The 24,676-nt window shown below is 44.8% G+C and overlaps 1 long non-coding RNA gene across 2 annotated transcripts in view; it reads left to right on the top strand.

Moving 5' to 3' along the window:
• LOC123779583 (uncharacterized) overlaps nt 1-24,676 on the top strand; it is a 70,740-nt gene that overhangs the window by 42,177 nt on the left and 3,887 nt on the right. Inside the window, exons 3-5 of one of the 2 annotated variants that reach the window (XR_015727713.1) lie at nt 16,595-16,733; nt 18,239-18,358; nt 21,983-24,676. The exon at nt 21,983-24,676 is cut by the window's right edge and continues 3,887 nt beyond it. This is a non-coding gene — a long non-coding RNA (uncharacterized LOC123779583). Of the gene's footprint in view, nt 1-16,594; nt 16,734-18,238; nt 18,791-21,982 lie in introns of those variants that run through there. The other variant, XR_006776234.2, reaches the window with a different exon arrangement.

Raw genomic sequence — 24,676 nt, 5'->3', positions numbered from 1 at the left:
TCTTTGCTTTTTGGCTAAGATCAAGTATAGAAAAACTGTAATATGACTTTGACATTTCATGGTCAGAAACAGAAAAGCTTTCCAAAAGGCATCTTGGAAATCATTTCTAAGATTTAAAGTCTTTGATTTGAAAAATATATTTATCTGAATAGCAAGAGTCTTGTATTTTTACAGCAGAAAATTATTTCAAGCTTTTAACTTAGCAACAAGCATATGAATGAACTAGAGTCTAAATTGAAGAATCCTGAATTTATTTCTGACCATGGTTGTTATTGAGGCATAATATAAATATTCCCTTGGTGTCCTGCAAGGGGTGAAAGAATCTGAGGGTCATGATTTATATATTTGTCATCCTCTTTTAAATGGATTCAACTGTAATATCTGTGGCACCAGGAAAAAGTAGAAGTCTGCACATGGACGAGATCTGTGGCCATTTCAGGCACCTGCCAGACCACCTCCCCTGGTCCTTAAGTTCACTCCTCCTTTTCATCCCATTCCTCTTGTCCCAGCTGTGATGAGGACATGGGAAAAGAGGCTACAGGACCTGAAGGACATCCTTCCCTGGTCTCAGAGGCCACATGGCTACCAGGGGAGACTGACACATCCCAGGACCCTGGAAGCAGGGCAAAGAGCCATCCCTGCCTGAGGAGGATAAAGGGACATGTGGAAAGGAAGGCCTTCCCACTGGAACCACTGCATACTTGTCTCTGGTGAAGTTTGAAGCCATTGACCTTCTCCTTCTACTTGAAGCTCTCCTTTCTTTGAGCTCTTGTATTCATCGCTGACCACATCTTTCCTTAAGTCTCACTCTCTCCTAAGAAGAAGCTCTAAGGTTCATCTTTATCTCCCCAAACTGGGAGCTTTATGTAATCTGTACCTTCATTTGGATGGTTACCAGTTCTTGACCCTTTCACTTCCACTTTAATTCCCAATGCCTCTTGATTTGTCCTCTTCATCCCGCCCTGCCCAGACTTGAGAGACCCTGTGTTTCACACATCATTCCCCTGCAGGGGACTGGATGGCTTCCTACTGCCTAGCCAAGCTAGTCTAGGTTCTGCTGGCTTGCTGGGTCTTCTGTGGTCTGGCCTGGCCTGGTCTTACCTACTCCCACTTACTTCCCAGCTGGACAGCATGATGGCCATGGGGTGCAGGACAGGGAGAAGACCAGGTATTCGGGTTGGCACAAGTGTAAGTGACTGCACCACTAACAAAAGTTCGCTAGTGTCAGCAGCAAAAAAATACTTTTCACATAAAATCAATAACAGAAATGCTTAGGGTAAAGCATGTTTTTAAAGGCATTAGTGGGAATGATTCAGAATAAGCAGATCCAGGGAGTGGACGTGAGCTCAGAACGACTTCTCTGGTGTGGGATCTGTGACTCCATCCAACAGCTGCCCAGTACTTTCTAACCACGCTTCCTTTCCTGGCACAGTATTGCCTCATGGGTTGAGTGTGTCCTCCCAAAAGATATGTTGAAGTCCTAACCCCAAGTACCCCAGAATGTGACCTTATTTGGAAATAGGGTCATAGCAGATGTCATTAGTTAGGATGAGGTCATTTGGGTGGGCCCTCATCCACCATGACCGGTGTCCTTATAAGAAGGGGAAAGACGATGTGAAGACAGACACGCAGGGAGAACACATGTGAAGACACAGGAACACGGAGACACAGAGGGAAGACAGGCATGGGAAGCTGGAAGCAGAGATTGGAGTGACACTGCCACCGGCCACAGAATGCCTGGGGTTACCAGAATTTGGGACAACCCAGGAAGGATCCACCCCTGGAGACCTCGGAGAGAAGATGCCCCAGCTGATAGCTTGATTCTGGGCTTCCAGCCTCCAGAACTGTGAGAGAATAAGTTTCTGTGGTTTTAAGGCCCCCAGGTTGTGGTACTTTGTTGTGGTAGCCCTAGGAAACTGAGGAACACGGTGTGCGTGTTTTGTCATGCTTCACTCCATCTTCACCCCTGCTTGTTCCACAGCCTGCGATGCCAGCCTGGCGGCCGTGTCCTCCTCTGGACTGCGTGGTCATGCCGGGGGCGGGGGGCGGGGGGTCAGTGGCATTGGGAAGCAGGCACATTGTACAGACTTAGATTTTTACAAGACAGCCTTTTGGTATTGCCCACAATTTCTTACACTTATCAGCATCTCATACGTTATAGAGGAAATTATCTTTCATGTTCACTGCACAAATACAGCAGTTTCTTAGGCTCTGTTGAAGAGATAGCCAGTCCTGACTGTATGACACTGTAACAGAAATGGCAGGAGTGTAAGGCTGGCACCCTGGATATGAAGCACTGGCCTGCTGAAAGGCCAAGTGGGAAGTGAATTGAGCCGGGTGACCGTGGTGTGTGGCTGCCTCTTCTGGACCCTGTCCCACCTCCTCCCTGCTTCGGGGCCTTCTTAGAGGCTGCTCGCTCTGCTGGGGACTAACATGGCTCTTTGTCCACTGAATGGCTCAACCAAAGTGTCACCTTCCACCTAAGGGAGTTCTATTGTCCCTCTCCCTGTTTACATCCTTCCCAGCCCATTTGTTTGCTTCCTAACCTTTATTATGATTTGTCACTATTTGTTTATTTGCTCACTTGTCTATGGCCATAGTGAGCTCTCCGAGTGTAAGAGCTATGCCAGGCTTACCCCCACTGTCTCTCTGTACTGGGCACCGGTCTCCTACACATAGCAAGTGCTCAAAACCTCCTGCGAAAGGCATTCCTACTTGAAAGGCTCAGTGACGTGCCTGTGAATATGCTGGACGCCATCCAGGGCATTCTTATTTCTATTGTACTAAACCACGTACGTTGTAGCCTAAGGTTCCTGTGCTTTGGTGGTTCCTCATCTTCACCTTTCTGACCCTCATCCTACACATGCTGTATGCTCTCCATGGGTCACCAATGCAGACTCGGGCTTTGGGGACTGGTGCTTCTTCACGGGGCTCCTGCATGGGTCCCCACACATCTCCCTGCATGCACGCTCAGGAAGACACAGACAGGGCCCGCCAGGGCAGGGTGCCTGTCATGGCCTCCTTACTGTCTTCCTGCTTCTGCCTTGGCCCCAACAGTCTACTCTCCTCTCAACAGCCAGGGGGAGGGGTCTAGTAAAATGAAAGTTGGCTGATGTCACCCTGCTGGGCAGAATGACCCATGGCTCCCCTGACCACTAAGAGTGAAAGCCCAGGGCCTTACTGTGCCTACCACGGCCTCTGGGATCTGGCCCCAGCTACCCCTGTGATTCATCTCCCATGCCTACCTAGATAAACACATGTCTATCTCCTCCACCTCCTTCAAGTCTTAGTTCAAATGTCACCCTCTCAATAGACCCACCTGCGCCACCCTATTTTGGGAGTCATTAAGCATTTTTATTGTGAGGTGGTTGTAGATTCACATTTAGTTAGGAGAAATAAAACAGGCAGATCTCCCAGGCCCCTTACCCAGGTTCCTGCAGTGGTAACATCTTGCAAACCTATAGCACAATAGCACAACCGGGACATTGCCATCAAGACACAAAATATGATATCGTTTATAGTTGATACAGTCGAGATGCAACATATCCCCATCCCAGCAAGGATCACTCGCACTGCTCTGTTACAGCCGTGCCCCCTCCCCTCTGGCCCCGCCCCCTCCATAACCCTGGCGACCGCTCATCTGTGCTCCATTTCTATAATTTTGTCATTTCAAGAATGTCATAGAAATAGACTCATATAGTATTAGGGTTGACTTATGGTATAAGTGCCTCTCTGGACATATAGTATGGTATAAGTCTACCCTTAGGGATAGACTTTTTTTTCTTTTTTTTTTTTTTTGATCATTCACCCCATGAAGGACAGCTGAGTTGCTTCCAGTTTGGAGCTATTAGAAATATAGCTGCTCTGGAAATTCATGTTTAGGTTTTTAGGTGAACACAAGTTTTCATTTCTCTAAGATAAACGGCCAAGAGTACAATTGCCAGGTTGCCTGTTTTTGCATGTTTAATATTTTAAGAAATTCAGGCCATTTTATCTTGAACTGTAAACTCCCCACAAATACCCAGAAACACCCAACATCTTTCACCCTGCTCTTCTGTCATATTTTCCACGGCATCTCACCTTCTCCTCTACTCTGTGATGAGCTTATTAATTTATTAGGTGTCTTGCGTCTGATCTGTCTTCCTCATGCACCCCCGCGGTTGATCTGGGCTGGAGCAGGCATAAGAAGCGCTGATGCTGGCAGCAGACCTGAGGTCAAGCCTCTGACCAATGTCCTTCCTCAGGGGAGCGTTTGCTGGGATTATGAGGGTGCACAAAGGCCACCGCGCCTGTTAGCTGCATCATGTGGCCATGACAACAAGACAGGCCACTCACAGATTCCCCAGATAAAGCAGTCCCCTAGGCTTACCACCAAGTCACATTGAGCTCAAAAGCCAAATCAGTGCTATCCCCAAATAAAGCCTTCTGCTCAGGAAAGGTTTAACTGAGAAACTGTGATTTATGAGCTGGCCAAGCAGAGCTGCAGTCCGTGCAGACCCCCTGCCCCCAGCAGTGCTTCGAGGCACCCACTAGTCCCAGGGGAGGGACTCATTCTGCAAATGAGCAGAAAGGATTCTAGTTAGAAGCATTCAAAGAGCCCCAGAGGCAGGAGAATCAAGACAGGACTGTATTTCATGCTGGAAAGTGAAAACCAAATAAACCAAGCTGCCTCTCGTGGCAGCCAGCCAGCTCAGCTGTGTAAGTGAACAGCAAAACATTGCTCTGCTCTGTGGAAGCCCCTGGAAGAAATCCAGAGCCTTGTGTACTTAGCCTGACTGGGGGCTTGTTGTCATTATTATCATTACCACAAATTCATCTATTTCTTAATACATTGGTTTCTTTCATTTTGAACACTTGCTTGACATTTGTACTGATTAGGTGAATGCTGGAACAAATGATTAAATAATTTTGTAAAATAACACTTTGGCTTGATTCAAAGTGGAAATGTTTATAGTGTTCCCATTAACACCAGATGATGTCAGCCTGACTATTGTGCTGCTTTTTCAAAAACACACGAGTCTGAAAAAAGCCTTCCCAAAAAATCCAAAATGAGTCAAGGCTCTAAAAAGACTTTTCTCCATAAACGCCCTCCTCTGTGATTTGGCCCTAGCAGCAAAATCCATGAGGATGCTAGGAGCACAGTGCCTCTGAGTTGGGAATTCACATATCTTGTTATCTGAAGCGTCTTCCAGAGAGATGACGGGTGTCACTGTGTGCAAGTGCCACCTGTGTCCCCTCCCAGCCTGGCTCTGTGGGATGTGACATCTCTGTGCTTTGATTCCTATGATTTCTGTCCCCCCTTTTCTTCCTGACCCCTTTTTCTCCTCCAGTTTCTCCTTCCTTTTCTTCCCCCTTCTCCCCCACACTAAGCTAAACCAACTAAACTAACCAAGTAACCCAACTAGATCTCAACCCCAAAGCATCAGTGGTCCTAATGGAGATATAACTGTAGCCTCGGTGCCATAAACTGCCATCCTCACCCAGGAACCACAACCCCCTCCCCCAGCCCTGGACAATGGGAAGGAGGAGAGGGTGTCCAGGCCCAGGGAGTAACCTGTGCCAGGGGACAGTTCTCAGTGTTCCTCTCCAAGCAGAGACCAGCTGGCCCCTGCCTAGATCCACTCTGTACAAGCCCCATGTGGACCTTGCCCCAGCCACCTGTGCCTCCTCAGTACCCCCAGAGAACCAGGGGAACCATGGGAGGTAATCACTGTGGTCTCTTCCCTATGTTCTGCGGTGGAGGATGGGGTCTGAAGAAGGAGGTTTTGTTGCAGGCTTCAACATGATATCTGGGGAAGATTATTATCAACTTGTGGGGGAAAGGAAAATCCATTTCTAGTGTCCTCCACGACTAAACTATAAATGGTTAGTGAGCACTGCAGGCCAGAACAGGCAGGTACCTGCCCAGGCCTGCAATCCTGGGTCAAGGAACCACAGTAGGGACCACTGTCCTCAGAATCAGAGGCCCCAGAGCCTGGATCCATAAGCCAGGCCATCCTGGGATGATTTCATGGTGGCTCCTGTAGTATTCTGCTCAAGCTGCTGTAACAGAGGACCACAGACTGGGTGGCTGAACAACAGAAATTTCTTTTCTCACAGTTCTGGAGGTTCGAAGTCCAAGATCGAGGACTGACAGGGCCAGTTTCTGGTGAGGACTCTCTTCCTGGCTTGCAGACAGCTATCTTCTCACTATGCCCTCATATAACTTTTCCTCCATGTGTATTCTGAGAAAGAGAGAGAGAGAGGAGAGCTCTCTGGTGCCTATTGATTGAGAGTGCACATGAGTGGGGAGGGGCAGAGGGAGATGGAGAATCTCAAGCAGGCTCCAGGCTCAGTGCAGAGCCCCATGCAGGGTTTGATCCCATGACCCCAAGAACACAATCTGAGACAAAATCAAGAGTTGGACACCCAACAGACAGAGCCACCCAGGCGCCCCTCTGGTGTCTCTTCATATAAGTGCAGTAATCCTATGGACTCAGAGCCCACCCTTATGACCTCACGTAACCTTACTTACCTCCTTATAGGCCCCATCTCCAAATACAGTCACATGGGGGATTAGAGAGAGCTGGACAGGAAAAAGGAATAGGCCATGATACGTCGTATAGATAACCCACTAGCCTGCATATGAGAAGGCCAGGCATCCTCTCCCCACTTCCCTCACCCATGCGCTGGGGAGAATACAGTGAGTACTGTGCACCTGTGTGGTACTTGCATGAGCTCTTGTGTATGTGGAGCCTTGAGACGTAGATGGAGAAGCTCTTGGGAGGCAGAGGCAGGAGAAGAGTAATCTCCTCACTTTTTCATGGTGCCGCTGGAAGCCAGCCCCAGAGCTGGCAGCCCTAGCTGCCATCTCTCTCTGGCATTATGCCTCCCTAGTATCTGTTTCTAAACCTAGACTCTGAGAGAGCCACCATGTGTCTGTTGACCAAAATTAGGGACCTGCTGCCCTTGCGGCTGTTGAATGAAGAGCAATCCAGAGTGTGGCCTGGAGTGCAGGGCAGCTTGGTGGACCTAGCAGCTGCATGGACCAGAAAGACAGCTGCCTGCCTCAGGAAAGAGGGTGTGTGTGTGTGTGTGTGTGTGTGTGTGTGTGTGTGTGTGTGCATGTGCATGCACATGTATGTTGGAGATGAGGGTCATTGCCATGAGTCCTAGCAATTAGCTATGACTCTGGGAGGCCAGAAATATGGCCCAAGCTGACTGTACAATTCAGCACCTTGGTCCCACTGTTCCCAAAATCCTGTAGTCCTGGCCTAGCACAAGGCCCCTAAGAGACTGGGGAACCAAGTCGGGGATACATGCATTGTGGCAGATGTCCGAGCCCTCTGTAGAGGTGTGCATGTGAGTCTTGTGTGGGGGAAAGGTTAGTTGGTGTGTAATACTGATCCCCACTCTCTCCTGCCCCCTTGGGAAGAGATAACCCAAGAATAAACTGAAGCAGAGCCTTGTGACCCTCACATGGGGTGGGGAAGGCAACTCGGTCCTTATGCAGCCGACACTCCTAGCTGGGTAGCTGGGGAGGTAGATATCTGCTTCTACCCTTGCAGAAAAGAAGCAAGAGGACTCAAGCTTTTAGAAAAGGTAACGATATTTTAAAAGAAGATTAAAATTACTTAACTGGCAGCCACAAATAGGTGTCAGGATTCTCCCATATAGTGCTGACAGCCAGCCCTGATTTGAGTTATATGATGTGTGCTAGCCCCTCAGTTACTTGAGTTGGTCATGCAATATGCTAGACTCAGCCAGACAGCTAGGCAACAGGTATCTAGAGTCCCCAGGGTATGCTAGGCCAGTACAATACTAGACATACAGCAAACCAGACACAGTCCCATCCCAAAGCGGGAGGAGACAGACAATGAGCCACTAACAGAGTAATCAGTAAATTTCACTGTGTACCAGAAGTCAGGTGCCACAGAAAAAGAAAAGTCAGAAGAATAAAAAGAAGAGAGGTGGGCAGTAACAGGGCAGGGGAAGCGGGTTACAGTTGTGGTCAGAGAAAGGCCTCCGGGGAAGGTGACATTTGAGAAAAGATGGAACAGGAGAGAGCCAAGTGGATTTGCAGAGGAAGAGCCTTCCAAACAGAAAGAAGCGCCAGTGTCAAGGCCCTGAGGCAACAAGATCAGGGAGAGTTCATGGGTAAGGTTTACATGGGGCCAATATGGGAGAGTGGAAAGAGGATGGTTCCACAGAAATCAGGGCCCTCCTCCATATGAAGTTCAAAAAGTCCCCTCACCTCCTGACTGAGCCACAGGCCTTCCCAGGCCATGAGGCCAGCACCTCATGAAGAAAGACTTTATCTCATTGAACACATCCCATTCAGTCTCTGGACTTGATTCCACATTTCTAATTTCAGTCATTAGGACTCCGTTTTCTAGTGGCTCCTTGCCTCACCTCCCCTGTGGTGGGTAAGCTTTCCTTATGTCTGCTTTACCTTTCACTCCCCTGATCATGGTTCATACTCCTTTCAGTACACACACTCTGCTTGGCTGCCTCCAACCCCACCCTCAAAAGGGTCTCCTGACTCAGTCCAGCTCCTGGAATCTTTTACCTCAGAATCTAGAAAACACACTCCCACCCCCTAGTTTTCCTGGACCCAGAGTCAGGGTCAGGACCAGTTAGCCCTCACAGGGCATTAGACGAAATGATTCATCAGATCTTTCCTGGATCCCAAGAGAAATTTCAAAAAATGTAATAAATTCCTCACTGCCCTAGATGCCAAAGCAATGGACACATTTTACCCTTTGTGCAAAACACAATCACAATTACAGTACTATAGGATCTTAACACATTTGGATCGCTCTTTGGGAACATTTATTGCCCTCTTCTACAGAGACACAAAGGAGATAGAGACCCCAGGAAAGACCCTGAAATGTACATGCTTGCAGAATTGTATGCTTTCAGCTTATTTTTTTGTTTTTGCTTTTGTTATTTGACTTATTCTCACTAAAGTAGAATGAAGACCTCTGCTCTGCCCTTCCTGAGCAGAAACATCTAGCAAAATTCATTTCTGATTGAGAGATGCTGTTTTCTCTCAGTAAGTTTCCTCCCCATAGTAACTCTTGCTCAGCACTACCAAAACCCTTGAGGTGTGCTTCAATCCTCACCTTATATTCTCATCCAGGCTTCCTGCCTGCACAGACTCTCCCTCCAGTGAGACTGTACTCTCCCTGAGAGAAGGAGCAGAACACCGTAAACCTCTGCAGGTATTGTCTTGGCCACTGAGGAGCCATAACATGCCAGGCCTTCCACAGACCTGCTGAAGTAGCTTTAAACTGCTTCTGAGGTTCCTGTCAGAATAGCCTGAATGTTTCATCACTTCTAGAGGCCTGAACTCTCAGGCTCCATGGAGAAATGGCTTCATACCCCACGGCAGAGTTGTACAGAGGAAAGTTCTTTATGTGGGATTTGTACCCACATGTAGCTATGCTATAAAAACAAACATCTGCAAAAGCTCTGTGGCTTAAAAGGACAATGTTTTATTTCTCACTCACACTCCGAGTCCGCCACGGGCAGCTGGTGACTCTGCTTCGCTCTGTGTCGCTCACTCAAGAATGCCGGCTGACAGTCCCCGCAATGGGGAGCATCGCTGCTGTTGTGATGGAGTGTATTTGTTTCCTATTGCTCTGATAACCAATTAGCACAAACCTAAGCGGCTTAAAACAACACAAAGGTACTGACTTAGTTATGGAAGTCCACTCCAGAATGGACTAAAATCAAGGTGTTGGCAGGGCTGCTTTTCTTCTGGAGGCTCTAAGGGAGAATCTGTTTCCTTCCTTTTCCACCTTCTACAGGCCACCTGCATTCCTTGGCTCATGGCCCTTCTCCATCTTCCATCAGAGCAAGCAGTGTAGCATTTTCAAATCTCTCGCTCTTTCTCTCTGTTACTTCTGCTACCATGTCACATCTCTCACTCTGACTCTTCTGCCTACCTCTTTTGAGGATCCTTGTGATTACACTGGGCCCACCTAGAGAATCAAGGATAATCTCTTTATCTCAAAACTCCCAACATAATCACATTTGCAGTATCCTCTCTGTCCAGTGAAGTAACATATTCACGTGTTCCAGGGATTAAGCTTTAGACATCTTCGGGGGCCATTATTCAGCTTACCACACAGAGTGACAGTGTCCAATCATACACAAGGATATATGCCTTGAAGCATTCACATTTCACACGCTTCTTTGGTCAATCAAGTCACATGGCCACACCTAACTTTTATGAGGCAGGAAGTACAATCTCTCATATATAGAGAATGAAAAGAATAAGAAGAAGCACCTTTAGTTCTTCTTCAGGATTAGGATGAAGAAGAATGCAGAAGGCCTTCAGGACCATGACAGCAACAAAATAAATCTAGATGAACTAAGAATCATACATTTCTATTTGGTGAATGAGTTGTAGATACAGGGAAGCCCTGATTAACTGAATTTTAGGTGGAGATGAGCCCCTTGTCGTTAAGCCAACCTAGCCCGGTGCAGGTAGGTAGAAGAACAGGTCCGCTGTAGAAGAAGACATTGTTCCTGGGAGGCAGCCAAGCTTTAAATGACAGTTAGGTCATGATTAAACAAGAGAAAACAAATATAAACCCGCAAACCCAAGAAGTTGAGCAAGTCAAAAGCAGAATAAATGTAAAGAAAATCACACTCAGGGATTTTGTAGTCAAAATGCTGCAATAAAGTTAAAGAAAAATGTTAAAAGAAGCAAGAGGAAAAAGGCATATTATATACATACAAAATTAAAGCTGACATCTCATCAGAAACAATGAAGGCCAGAAGACAACGGAACAAAACCTTTTAAGTCCTATAAGAAAAACACCTGCAACTTAGGATCAGTACACTACCAAAAATATCTTTTAAAAATTAAGGCAAAATAAGGCATTTTTAGATAAACAAAAGCTGAGAATCATCTCTGTCAAATTCACACTACAAGAAATATAAAGAAGGTCCTTAAAGTTGATAGAAAATGATATCACTGAGTAAGTCAACAAGAGAGTTAACACAAATTTCAAACATCAGGAGTAAGAGGGGATTTCACTAGCAGTCCTACAGACATAAAGGATTAATAAAGGTTAATAGTTTTTGAACAATTTATGCTAAAAAATACTAACAGGTTAGATAAAATAATACTCCTTAGAAAACAATATCAAAACTGACACAGGAAGAAATAGAAAATCTGAAGATCTCCATGTTGATTTTTAAAATTGAGTGTACAACTAAAACCCTTTTGTGATTGAAACCTTTTCCAGTCACAGATGGTTTCGCTGGTAAATTCTATCAAACTTGCAAGGAAGAAATTATACCAATTGTACACAGACTGTTTTTAGAGAATAGAGAAGGAAACCATTTCCCAATTTTTAAATTTTTTGGCCAGCCCAACCCTAATACCAAAAGCATAGAAAGACATTACCAGAAGAGAAAACCACAGACCAATATCCCTCATGAACACAGACACAAACATCCTTAACAAAATATCAGCAAATTTAGCCCAGCATTCTTTTTAAAAAGGATAATACAACATGACCAAAACCAGGGAAATTTTCCCAGGAATGTTAGGTTGTTTAAGTTTTTTAATATCAACCAATATAATTCATCACATTGTCAGAATAAAAGAAAAATCATATGAGCATCTCAATAGATACAGGAAAAACGTTTTACAAAATCCAGTAGTTCTTCAGGAAAAAAACTCTCAGCACGCTAGGAATAACAAAGAAACTTCCTTAAAAAAAAAAAAAATTCCTCAACCTGATAGAGCGAACTTCAAAAAACCTACAGCTAATAGCATACATAATGATGAAATATTGGAAGTTTCACCTTAAAATGAAGAGCAAGGCAAGGCTTTCTACTCTCACCACTTTTTTTTTTAATTTTTTTAATTTTTATTTTTTAAGATTTTATTTATTTGAGGGAGAACAAGAGAGGGAGAGCACAAGGGGGGGGGTCAGAGGGAGAAGCAGACTCCCTGCTGAGCAGGGAGCCCGATATGGGACTCAATTCTGGGACTCGATCCTGAGACTCCAGGATCATGACCTGAGACGAAGCCAGTCACTTAACCAGCTAAGCCACCCAGCATCCCTACTCTCACCACTTCTATTCAACATTGTACTAGACATCACTATTCACTGGGACAGTAGGGCAAAAAAAATAGGCATAAAGATTGGAAAGAAAGAATTAAAACTGTCTAGAACTAATAAGTGAATTTAGCAAGGTCTCAGAATACAAAATACAATATTCAAATGTAAATTGTATTTCTATGCACTTGTAGCAAACAAGTAAAAATTAAATTAAAAAATATCATTTCACAAAAACGGCCAGAGGGAACACTTTGGGGTATTGAAATCTCATTTATGAAGGTGCTAACGCACAGTCTGAAAATAAAGAAAGCAATTCCATTAGAAAAGCATGAAAGGAATAACATACTTAGGAATAAGGAGGCATAAGACTTGTATGCTGAAAACTACAAAGCATTGCCGAAAGAAATTAAAGTAGACCTAAGTAAGTAGAAATACATCCCATTTTCATGTATTGGAAGACTTAATATTGCTACTCTGACTGTAGTACCCAAAAGCAATATGTAGAGTCAGTGCAATCCTTATCCAAGTCCCAATGACATTTTTTTTTTACAGAAATAGAAAAAAACCTAAAATTTAAATAGAATCTTAAGAGACTGCAATTGCCAAAGTAGATTTAAAAAGAACAAAATTGAAGGACTCACACTTCTTTTTTTTTTTTTTTGTTAGATTTTATTTATTTATTGGACAGAGATAGAGACAGCCAGCGAGAGAGGGAACACAAGCAGGGGGAGTGGGAGAGGAAGAAGCAGGCTCATAGCAGAGGAGCCTGATGTGGGGCTCAATCCCACAACGCCGGGATCACGCCCTGAACCGAAGGCAGACGCTTAACCGCTGTGCCACCCAGGCGCCCCAGGACTCACACTTCTTGATTTCAAATGTACAGGTATTTCTCCAACAAAGATATACAAATGGCCAAAAAAGCACATAAAAAGATGCTCAACATCACTAGTCAGCAGAGAAATGAAAATCAAAATCATAACAAGATATCCCTTCTTACTCACTAAAATAGCTATAATAATTATAAAAAACAGTAATAGAAAATAAACTCTGTTGGAAAGGATGTGGAAAAATTGGAATTGTCATGCATTGCTGGTGGGAATATAAATTGTGTAGCCACTGTGGAAAACAGTTTGATGGTTCCTGAAAAAGTTAAACGTAGAATTACCAAATGATACAGCAATTCTAGTTCTAGGTATATACCAAAAAGAACTGGGAAAAAGTATTCAAGCAAACACTTATACACGAGTGTTCATAGCAGCACTATTCATGATAGCTTAAAGGTGAAACAACCCAAATGCCCATCAACTGATGGAGGGATGAACAAAATGTGGTTTACCCACACATACGATGGAATATTATTCAGCCATAAAAGAACTGAAGTACCGACACCTGCTACAACACGGATGAACCTTAAAAACATAATGCGAAGTGAAAGAGGCCAGATGCAAAAGGTCACATATTACATGGTTCCGTTGATAGAAAATATCCAGAATAGGTAAGTCCATAGATACAGACAGCAGTGTAGTGGTTGCCAGGGAATGGGGAGAAGAAATAGATACTGCTAATGGATATGTTTTTGGGTGGGGCATTATGGAAATGTTCTAAAATTAGATAGTGGTGTATACCATTCTGAGTATACTAGAAATCACTGAAGTGTACAATTTTAAATGATTTTATTGTATGTAAATTATATCTCAAATTTTAAAATTCTATGCGAAATAGAACTGCACACCAAAAAAGTGAATACTACCTCTGTCCAACTATTAGAATGGCCAAAATCCAGAACACTGACAACATCAAATGCTGGAAAGGATGAGGAGCAAAAGGAACTATCATTCATTGCTAGTCGGAATGCAAAATGGTACAGTTACTTTGGAAGACAGATTGACGTGTCATACAAAACTACACCTACTACATGATCCAGCAATCATGCTCTCTGGTATTTACCCAAAGCAGTTGAAAACTTATGTCCACACAAAAACCTGTACAGGCTTGTTTATAGCAGCTTTATTCACAATTGCCAAAACTTGGAAGCAACCAAGATGACCTTCAGTAGGTGAATAGATAAGTAAACTATGGTATATCTAGCCAATGCAGTATTATTTATTACTAAAAAGAAATGAACGGGGGAAAAAAGAGTGATCAAGACATGGAAAGAAATGGAGGAAACTTAAATGCATATTACTAAGCAAAAGAAGCCAATCTGAAAAGGCTGTGTATAATTTCAGCTATATGACATTGCAGAAAACGTAAAACTATGGAGATAGTAAAAAGACCAGTGGTTGCCAGGGGTCGGGGGAGAGAAGAGATGAATAAACAGAGCACAGAGGATCTTATGGCACTGAAAATACACTGTACAATACCAGTGTGATGGATACATGTCATTATACATTTATACAAGCCCTAACGTCATACTCAAAGTAATTTGTTCAAGATGGATAACAAATCTAAATAGAAAAGGGAAACTAATGGTTCTAAAAGAGAGCATAGGAAAATACCTTCATGACCTTGAGGTCGGCAAAGATTTCTTAGAATACAAAAAACACTAACCATACAAGAAAAATAGTGATCTAAAAAAGGGCATCAAAATTAAAACTCAGCTCATCAGAAGATAGCATTCAGAGAATGAAAGGAATGCAGAGCCCCGATGACCACTACAGCCGCAGGCTCCAGCAACTTTTACTGGCATCTCAATCTCCTCCTCCAAGGCTTGAACCATGTAAAAGACCGTGTTAACAACTGCCCATCTTTTCTCACTTAGATTGACAGATTGACAGTTTGTAAAGGACACGTCTGGCCCCGGACAGTTCAAGAGCTTTCCTGCCTAACATTAGTTTCAGGAGTACAACATAGGGATCTAACATCTCTCTGCAGCATGCTGTGCTCACAAGCGTAGCTACCACCTGTCACTACACAACGCTATTACAATTCCGTTAACTACATTCCCTATGCTGTACCTTCTACCCCATGGCTTACTCATCCCATAACTGGAAGCCTGTATCCCCCACTCCCCTTACTCATGTTGCCCATCCCTCTACCACCCTCCCCTCTGGCAACCATGAGTTTGTTCTCTGTATTTATGGGTCTGTTTCTGCTGTTTGTTTGTTTTGTTCTTTAGATTCCACGTAGAAGTGAAACCATATGGTATTTGTCTTTCTGTGTCTGACTTCTTTCACTTAACATCATACTCTTTAGGTTCATCTGTGTTGTCGGAAATGACAAGATCTCATCCTTATTTGTGACTGGGTAATATAGTCCATTGTGTATATATACCACATCTTCTTTATCCACTCGTCTATAGACGGACACTTAGGCTGCTTCCATACTTTGGCTATTATAAATAATGCCGCAGTAAACATAAGGGTGCAAATATTTTTTTCAAATCAGTGTTTTTGTTTTCTTTAGGTAAATACCCAGTAGTGGAATTACTAGATCATATGATATTTCTGTTTTTAATTTTTGGGGGGACACTCCATACCGTTTCCCGCAGTGGCTGCACCAATTCACATTCCCACTGACCGTGTATGGGGTTCCTTTTTCTCCACGCCCTCACCCACACTTGTTACCTCTCTTGTCTTTTTGATTCTAGCCATTCTCAACCTTCTTTTTAATATTCAATTGGTAGCCAGGTTCCAGGCGCAAAAGGCCTTAAGAATCACATTTTGAAAATCAATGAAATTGACAGTTCTGAAACTGCTGCGTAATTCCTCCGCTTGCTCAAGAAGCATCTTCTGTAAAACTGTATACCGTGACTACTACGGCACCTCCTATGTGGAGCCCCTCACGAAATTCTTTTACATGAAATTTCACATAAGCTGCACAACATGCAGGGATTATTACCTTCATTTTCAGACGAGCACATTAAGATTTCTGAGCATTCTGGTAACACCCTCGTAAGTGAAGGCCTGGAGCTTAAACCCAGATCCTCGGCCTCCAAATCCAGCACTTCCCACCTCATTGTCAGGCCTGGCTGTGAAATGATGTTGAAAATATTATCAGTCACTAATTCTGCTTTGTGAGCACAGTGACAAATCCATGTGCAAACAGAATTTACAGAACGGTGGTGAAAACAGTCAGACGTTTTGCCCATCCCAACATGACCATGCGCTGCCAACATAGAGCTGCCGGAGGCTCTAGGAAACCTCAGGTGTTGTTTTCTGGAAGTAAGCAGCACTAGAACCTCCAGATGGAGCAGACCAGCCAGGTTTGCTTCAACGGGGGATCACTAGTCACCAGCAGAGAAGTGAGCAAACGGCCTCAAGAGAGAATCTCATCAGGCCATCACTCTGGGCGTGGGCCTTGCTCAGGAATAAGCTTTAAGACATGGGCGACACTCCACTGCTCTGTGGCTTTTTGATTGGCTGATTGTTTTGAGCCTTCTAGTCCTTGTTTCATTTTGAAATGCCAAAGTCATTGCTAACTAAATGAGACAAACTGTGAGGAGCGTTTGACCAGGGATTGGGCATCCAGAGGACTCATGAAAAGTCCTGCTGACACCCCCCTGGTTTTCTGTCCTGACTCCTACACAGGTGAAGGGTATGTGATGGACCAGGAAGAACAGGAAACCAGGAAGAAGCTGGCAAAGGGTAAAAAACAGAGGGATAGGACTGAGGTGTGAAGAAGCCCAAGAGACAAGAGAGCTGGAACGACAGCTGGCAAAACAAAACGGTGAGATGTTAGCGTTGCAGTGGCAGGGCATGTCTGCGTGACGCGGCTCGGGGTGCATATTTCAGAGTTTCAAAGGCATTGACCAGCCCGTTTTTTTCCTTTGAACCGAAAATCTTCCTAACTTGATTCCATGATGCTGGAATGATGTGTTATGTGCCAAATAGACAAATCAGAGCATTACTGTTGGAGATATTTCTACTAAGAACAAAAAAAAGCTTCTCTGTACTTCCCCTTGATAATCTCTCTCCCCTTCTCAAATCCTACCGTTCCCCATTAAACAACAGCACAAGAAACATGATGGATACAGAGTCACATGTATTTACAGCCTCACAAATTACTCCAGGGGACAATGGGCCAGACTTTGCATATGCACAGTAAGATGAGGAATCTGCTCATTTGGGTTTTGTCACATCTAGCTGTTACTGGAGATTACAGCTTCATTATCACAGTTCCTACAAGTAGAATGTGGGGGAGCCGGTGAGCATTCTGAGTCATTTCCAAAAATGCTTCTAAGGGAAATTCTGCAAATAATACTATTTCTCAAGGAAGAAACAATTTTGACAACAATTTCCTTTTCTCAAGTTACACCAGGTAACATACTACTTTCTGAATTAGAAACAAGATGAACCAGAATTTTTTTTTTTTTTTTAGATTTATTTCCTTATTTGAGAAAGAGGGAGAGAGAGCAGGAGGGAGGGGCAGAGGGAGAGGCAGTCTTTTAAGCAGACTCCAAGCTGAGCGCAGAGCCCGTCTCAGGGCTTGATCTCACGACCCTGAGATCGCTACCCGAGCCAAAACCAATAGCGCGATGCTTAACTGACCAACCCACCCAGGCACCCCCAAACCAGAATTTTTAAAGTGAATGGACTATGGATTGTATAATAGATATTTAAAACAGCAGTAAAGGAGGCTAAAGTGTATCAGTTTCACTTAGTAAGTGGCTGATACTCTCTCTTGCCTGTGGCTTGAAAGCAGCATTGAGGATCCATGATAAAATTTTCTTCAATGACATGTGATCCAGCAGTTGCTGTCCCATTGCAGGTTTTAGGATGACTTTTTTTTTTTTTTTTTAAGATTTATTTATTTGAGAGAAAGCCGGGAAGGGGCAGAGGGAGAGGAAGAGAGGGGAGAGAAATAGACTCTCTGCTGAGCATGGAGCCCCACACAGGCCTCGATCTCACAACCCAGAGATCATGACGGGAGCTAGAGTCAAACTGGACACTCAACTGACTGAGCCACCCAGGTGCCCCTAGGATGACGTTTTTAAAAAGCTTTTGTTTTTTAAATAAACTTTTAATTAGAACAGTTTTAGATTTACAGGAAAGTTGCAAAGATAAAGAATTGCCACATAACCCCACATGCATGCAGTTCCCTCGATTATTAACTTCTTTTATTAATATATTTCCTAGAATTAATGAACCAATACTGATTCATTATTATAAACTAAAGCCCATGCCTTCCTCAGATTTCCTTAGTTTTTGCTTAATGTCCCTTTTGTGTTCTAGGATCCCATTTAGGATGCCATGTTACGTTTAGTCATCATGTCTCCTTAGGCTCCTCTTGACTGAGACGATTCCACAGGCTTTCCTTGTTTTTGATGACCTTGACAGTTTTGAGGAGCACTGGTAAGTTCTTTTGTAGACTGTCACTCAATTGGGATTTGTCTGAGGCTATTCTCATAACTGGGCTGAGCTTATTGGATTTTGGAAGGAAGACCACAGAGATGAAGTGCTATTCTCATTACGTCTCATCAAGAGTGGGTGCTATCAACGTGACTTACCACTGTGGGCGTTAATACGATAATGTTTTACCTCACTGAGGAAACAGGGAGCTCCCTGATGGCTAGGCCAGAACCCCAGCCCCTAGGTGTGTGTAGGAGAGGTTGTAGGGTGTTGGGCCTGAGCTCCAAACTCCACGACAGAATTTAAAAAGTGGAGAAACCTGAGGAGGCAGGCGCCTGTGCCTCCCAGGAAGCCCCCGAGATTTAGTCTGCTGAGTGACAAGATTGCTTCCAAGGTGGGAGAAGGTGTGCTGTGCCCCAGTTTTGACTGTGCGAGGAAGCCCAGTGACTGGGGGTGGGTGGGTTGGGAGATGGGGGGGGTTCGGGTGGGAGTGATTTATAAATGTGGGTATTTACTTAGCAGGCAGAGGCTATGTTTAAAATGCAAGCCCAGTTAAAGGAGCATCTTAAGTCAATCAAGGCACAAGCATGACACAGATAAGGCACAAACCAGTCTGGTAGGAGAAACGTGTCTGAGGTTTGAGTCCATGGGTTGGAAGCCGCAGAGCATGGGGCACCCAGGCTACCCTGAAGAGGGTTCCTTCCACACAGCTCATGGAAGGCAGGGCTCTGGAAGGCCGGAGCCAGCCAGGCCTGTAATGAAACTGTCTGTAGAGGGCACTGGGCATCCGCCATGCTTCCTTCCTGATCTCCGCTGCGCTGTGGCAGTGAGGGTTAGCATTTCCACTCATCTCTCCTTGCTCACACTCAAGGACTCTGCCTGGCCTGCAGGCCAGAATTCTCTCAGGCTATGGGTTTCCACATATGTTCCTGCGTGGAAAGTCCCCAGGCTGCCCCAGGATGTCCTCTGCAGTGTCCCATCCTGTCCTCCCGATTGCAGCTGCAGGCGACCTATGCCACATCCCTCCTGCCTGAGTCACCGCCCCAGGCCACATGCTGCCTTTCCTCCAGCGTGGCCTGGAGACCGGCCGCTATCCATTCCATCCTGTGGCTGGTGCCTTTCTTCTTCAAAAATACTACATTTATTTTTGCTGCCTACATGAAATGGCAATTTATTATCCAAAGAAAATTTTTCCATACTTAAGTTACCCCCTTTCCTTTCCTACCTCCTGCTTAAGCTCTAGCTTATCCCATCCCTGCTGGGCCCCACTCCTAATTACATTATTTGTATACTTCTTTTTCCCTGGTTTTCCTTGACAGTTATAACACCATTTTGGTCAAAAGGTTAGCCTGTCCTTTTGTGGGGGAGGGGATCCAGGTACTCCCCAACCACCAATCAGCGCACTTCTGACCTTCTCCTTCTTGCTTATCGGTGTCTTCTCTCCTTGACCACCTTACTGCCCTTCCTGTGGAGGAGGGTTCCGTTCCCCATATGAATGGATGGATGAATGAAAAATGAACAAGTGCGATGATGCCAAATGTCTAAACCAAGTGATTTTTAATTTGTTGAATTAACCAGAATTTTGAGACCAGATGGATCTTATTTATCTTAAATAATTGGCAGGCCCCTGGAATCGTGTCATATGGCATTTCAAGTTTAAAATACTTACAATACATAATTTGAGGCTACATTTTGTGCCAATTACTAGATTCTGGAGAAGGAAAAAGAATGCCAATGGTTTTAGAGAATTTATGGGAGGAAAACTTGAAATTAAAAACATTCTCAAAAATTAAAACATTGCATGTACTATAAAAAAATTTCTTCGTAGCCATTGACATTTTACCCAGATATGATAGTAATACTGCCTCGAATCCCCACAGCATAACTTAGGTCAGGGGGTGCTTATTCTAAGCACTCTTAAGAACTGTTCTATAAATACGGAATGCCCGTTATGTATCAGGCAACAGTACTAGTAATTTCTAGTCATTTTCCCCTGTGAAAAGGAAATAGTTCTGGTTTACTCACTTTTACTGGCTCTACCGTGAGCCAGACCCTGCTCAGTATCAGGCTCCCTGCCCTCGAGGATCTCAGCCTGGTGACCATGCCAGGCAGCAAACATGGAGCCTGTGCACTGTGCACTTGGGGGAATTCTGGGGCAGGGAAGACAGACAGAGGCTTTCTGAAGGAGGTGACTGCTAAGCTAAGTGCTGAGGGATAAGGGAACTCTCCAAGTGATAGTAGGCAGGAAATGAGCTCGCCACATTGTGGGAAATGAACGTTGCTTTGAACACAACTTATCTGAAAGAAGACATGAGACCAAAATGTAACTGGGAATGAAGAAGCACTCCTCTATAACCAGGATGCGGGCCTGGGGACGTGAAGTCTCAGTCCCTTCCTCAGAATCTGCTCTCCAGGAAGTGGTGAGGCTTGGTGAACGGGGATTCCAGAGAAGCGAGGCACATCCTCCCAGACACCTTTCTCCTTCCAGCCACCTCATGACCAGCTTGGACCATGACTCCTATGCAGCCTTTGGGCACACTGCCCAACATCCCTGTGCTGTTTCTTTGGGTTCTTCTCCCAGCTCTTGTGAAATGCAAATACTGCCGAGCAAAACACGTAAATGAGTTCGTGCTGGCCTCAGCATCATGTCCATGGTGGCAAGAGAGCGTTTGCCTGTGGTGTGGGGGTGGCATAGACAGAATGGGATTGGGCAACTCCTTACGGAAAGGATGGTCCAGGGCCCCTGGGGAGAAGGTGAGAGGCACTTTGAGCTCTTCTCTGGCCCTGCCAGTCCCCACTGACTCTGATTTAAAAGACAAAACAAAAGTTATAGTTTTGGGAATGATGCTGGGTCACAGAATCTTCAGAAATGGAAGGCATCTTACCACTCATCGCTCCCACTCTCCCTCCCCTAATTTAATCAAGACAATTTTTGTTCCTTTAGAGTGACTCATAAGGGAACAAAATAATCGTTTAAATAAAAGTCACATCTGGCAGAGCCATTGAGCGTTTTTAGTCTAGCTGCTGGTTTTCACTCTAATGTTTATGAAGCATATAAGATGGGCAAGGCTCACTGCTAGGTATGGTAATACCAACAAAAGCTAGTTTAAATTAAATGTGTCCACCCTTTAGGGAAAGTGTATTGGTCAGGGTTCTCTAGAGAAAGAACCAGTAGAATGTGTGTATATATGAAGAGAAAGAGATTTATTTTAAGGAATTGGCTCACAGGATTGTGGGGCTGGCAAGTCTGAAATTTCAATGGCAGACCAGCAGGCAAGAGATCCAGGGTAGGGTTGATATTGAGTCCAAAGGGAGCCTGGAGGCAGAATTCCCTCCTCTTGGGTGGTCCTCAGTCTTTTTCTCTTAAGGCCTTCAACTGATTAGATGAGGCCCACCTACATTATGAAGAGTAATGATTGATTCAAAGTCTACTGGTTTAAATATTAATGTCATCTAAAAAAGCAAATCTAGACTGGTGTTTGACTGAATATCTGGGTATCATGGCCTAGCCAAGTTGCACATAAAGTTAACCATTCCAGGACATTAATTACATGGACATGTGCACTTACATGGTGTCCTCATGTTCCATCCAGGCAAAGTCCCTGTGTTCCTTCTTGCTGTTCTCAGGTAGCTCCACACCAACTGTCTTCTGCCAGAGGAAGTAGGGCCTGGAAGGAAGCCTGAGCGTGGGTGCAGGGGGCCGGCCTCACTGCCCTCCCTACCTCCTAGCAGCTGTGTGGTTTCGCCCCTTGAGCTCCAGGTTCTTCACGTAAGAGTGGACACACTGCTATCCCGACGTCACAGGATCGCTGTGGGCATTACATAAGAATAACAGCCGGGTGTGCTTTTTATTTCCTGGGTGTGCTGCTGCGCTGTCAAGGAGCCTTAGCGGACCCTGACATGCGGCCGGACAGAGCGTCTCGGGTCTTGGTAGACAGGGCGGGCGGTGAGGGGCTTTCCTTGTGGACCCAGGAAGCCCGGAAGGGAGGGTTCCACCTCAAGGACAAGCCTGCATTCCACGGGAAGGTGAATACTCCCAACCCAGGGCGCCTAACTTTACTGTTTTACTCTTTTAAAATGACTACATGCTCTTTCCCCCAAATTCCAGAATTTCAGAGTAAAAAGTTTAAGTTCCCCTTCTTCATAGCTCCTACCCCAAATCCACTCCCTTCTTCAGAGGAGATTATTCACTCCTTGACATGAATTCTTTCACATCTTTTCTTATTGATGTTTTTGTTACTACAAAAATGGGGTTCACCAATGATTTTGTGATTCTTTTTCATGCACTTAGCAATATGCCATTCATGGTTTTCATGTCTAACTCTGACTTTTCATATATCGTGGGTTTTTTTCTATTAGAGAAAAAAAGATAAAGAAGGAAAATAAATAAATAAGCTCCTTATAATTAAAGATGAACCTTGCCAGAGGCCTAGGAAATCAGCTTTCTGAGAGTGTCCACACTGTGCAGCCCCCTTCCTCGGAGGAGGGCCCCGGCCCCAGGCAGTGCGGCTATGAGGGCCTGCCTTCACTGTCCCAGAACCAGCGTGCACCCAGATGCCCCATGGACACATTCCATTCCTTGCCTCTTCCTTCTGTTCCTGTAGCCATGTTTGCCTCTGAGGCTGAGCAAAGCTGATGGCCCCTGCCACTCCACAAGCAGAGACAGCAGCATCAAATTTGAAGGAAAATGGTAATGAGTGGCACAAATACTTAGGTTATTGTTTCTTTGTAAAACCTTCCAGACAAGCAAGCAAGGAGTTTGGGGGAAGAGCGCTAATGTGTACTTTTGGGACACCTCGTTTTCAAGGTCTGATATTGTCTCTAAAGGGACTTTTTCTTTGAAAAGACCAGAAACTCTGTCATCTTTATCTCTAGTTAGCAGCTTCCTTCCCAGTTGTTATGAGGGGAGATATCAGTCACCAAGGCCTTGGTTAGATCTCTGAAAAAAGCCCTTGCCGTGTTCCCTATCACAAAGCCCCAGGCATGCCCTTCTGCATTCGAGCTGGAAAGATCCAAGGCTCCGAGTCCCCCGGGCTGGTGGAGGTGACTCATCTCTCTGACCCTGAGTGGAAGAGAGTGGTGTGTTTGGTACACATGGTGCGCCTGTCAGCAGTCAGCATCCTGTTGGCCAGGAAAGGACTACCTCTTCCCAGGAAAGGCTTTGTCCGCTGCGGACACAGAAGCACCAGTGGACAGGGGCCACTGAGTCATAGCAGAAAACTGGCTGAGTCCTGGGCTTCTGTGTTTGCAGTGGGAAGAAAGTTGCCCCATTTTCACACCCTGCCACCAAAACAAGTAGACAAACTTGCCCCTTTTCTGTTTTTAAGGATTTTATGGCCTGTTGCAGGGAAACAAACAATGGTAACATATGTGATGAATACCAAGAAGGCATAAAGCAGCAGTGATTTTTTTTAAAGATTTTATTTATTTATTGGTCAGAGAGAGAGAACCACACAAGCAGGGGGAGTGGCAGGCGGAGGGAGAAGCAGACTCCCCACTGAGCAAAGAGCCCGATGTGAGACTTGATCCCAGGACCCTGGGATCATGACCTGAGCTGAAAGCAGACACCTAACCAACTAAGCCACCCAGGCGTCCTAAGCAGCAATGATTTTGAAGAGGCCCAGACGGTCGTTTCTGTCAGCGCCCCCTCTCCCTGTTACTCCGATGGAGTTCATGCATCAGAGTCCTCTCCTGTTCACCCTCATGACTCCTCTCTTCCCCTGGCCTCAGTCACAGACGGCTTATTTATTTAGCTAGTTATTTACTCCTTCCCTTGCACCATTAAAAAAAAAAATTGAACCAGCTTATAAAAATACACAGAACAGAAAATGGCATAAATGACCAAGATAAGGCATGAAGAAGACAAGGAAAATCGTTGATAGAGCCAGCGGTAACATGAGCACGTGGGGACGTCTATCATGTGATGTTGTTCAGTTACCACAGGTGGGCTGCAAATGTGGATCTAAGAGCCATAGAAGCCAAAGACAGGAGAAAGAAAGAAAAAAAAATTTTTTTTAATTTTAAAAACAACAGAGAAAAAAGAATCAGGCAGAAGGAATACATCGGTGAGTCAGGAAAAGACCTGCCTTTCCAAAGCAGAGCCCGGAGGGAGGTGAGTGATCACAGTTCACAACTTGCCAGCGTGGGCTAGAAACTGAGTTCAATGCTCTTCTGACATTTTCTCATCTGATCCTGGCCATGATGTGGGGTAGATACTATTATGATGCACAGATTAGAAAACTGACAGTTTGAGAGTAAGTTAGCAATTTGCCCAAGACCAGAGAGTGAGTCAGTTACAGAAATGAGATTCAAACCCAAGCT

This window comes from Ursus americanus, chromosome 19 (assembly GCF_024610735.1).
Source record: "Ursus americanus isolate L20-20 chromosome 19, mUrsAme1.1.p, whole genome shotgun sequence".
In the NCBI taxonomy this organism is placed as follows: Eukaryota; Metazoa; Chordata; class Mammalia; order Carnivora; family Ursidae; genus Ursus; species Ursus americanus.
Note: the sequence above shows the minus strand (reverse complement) of the source record. Positions and strands in the feature narration are given on the sequence as shown.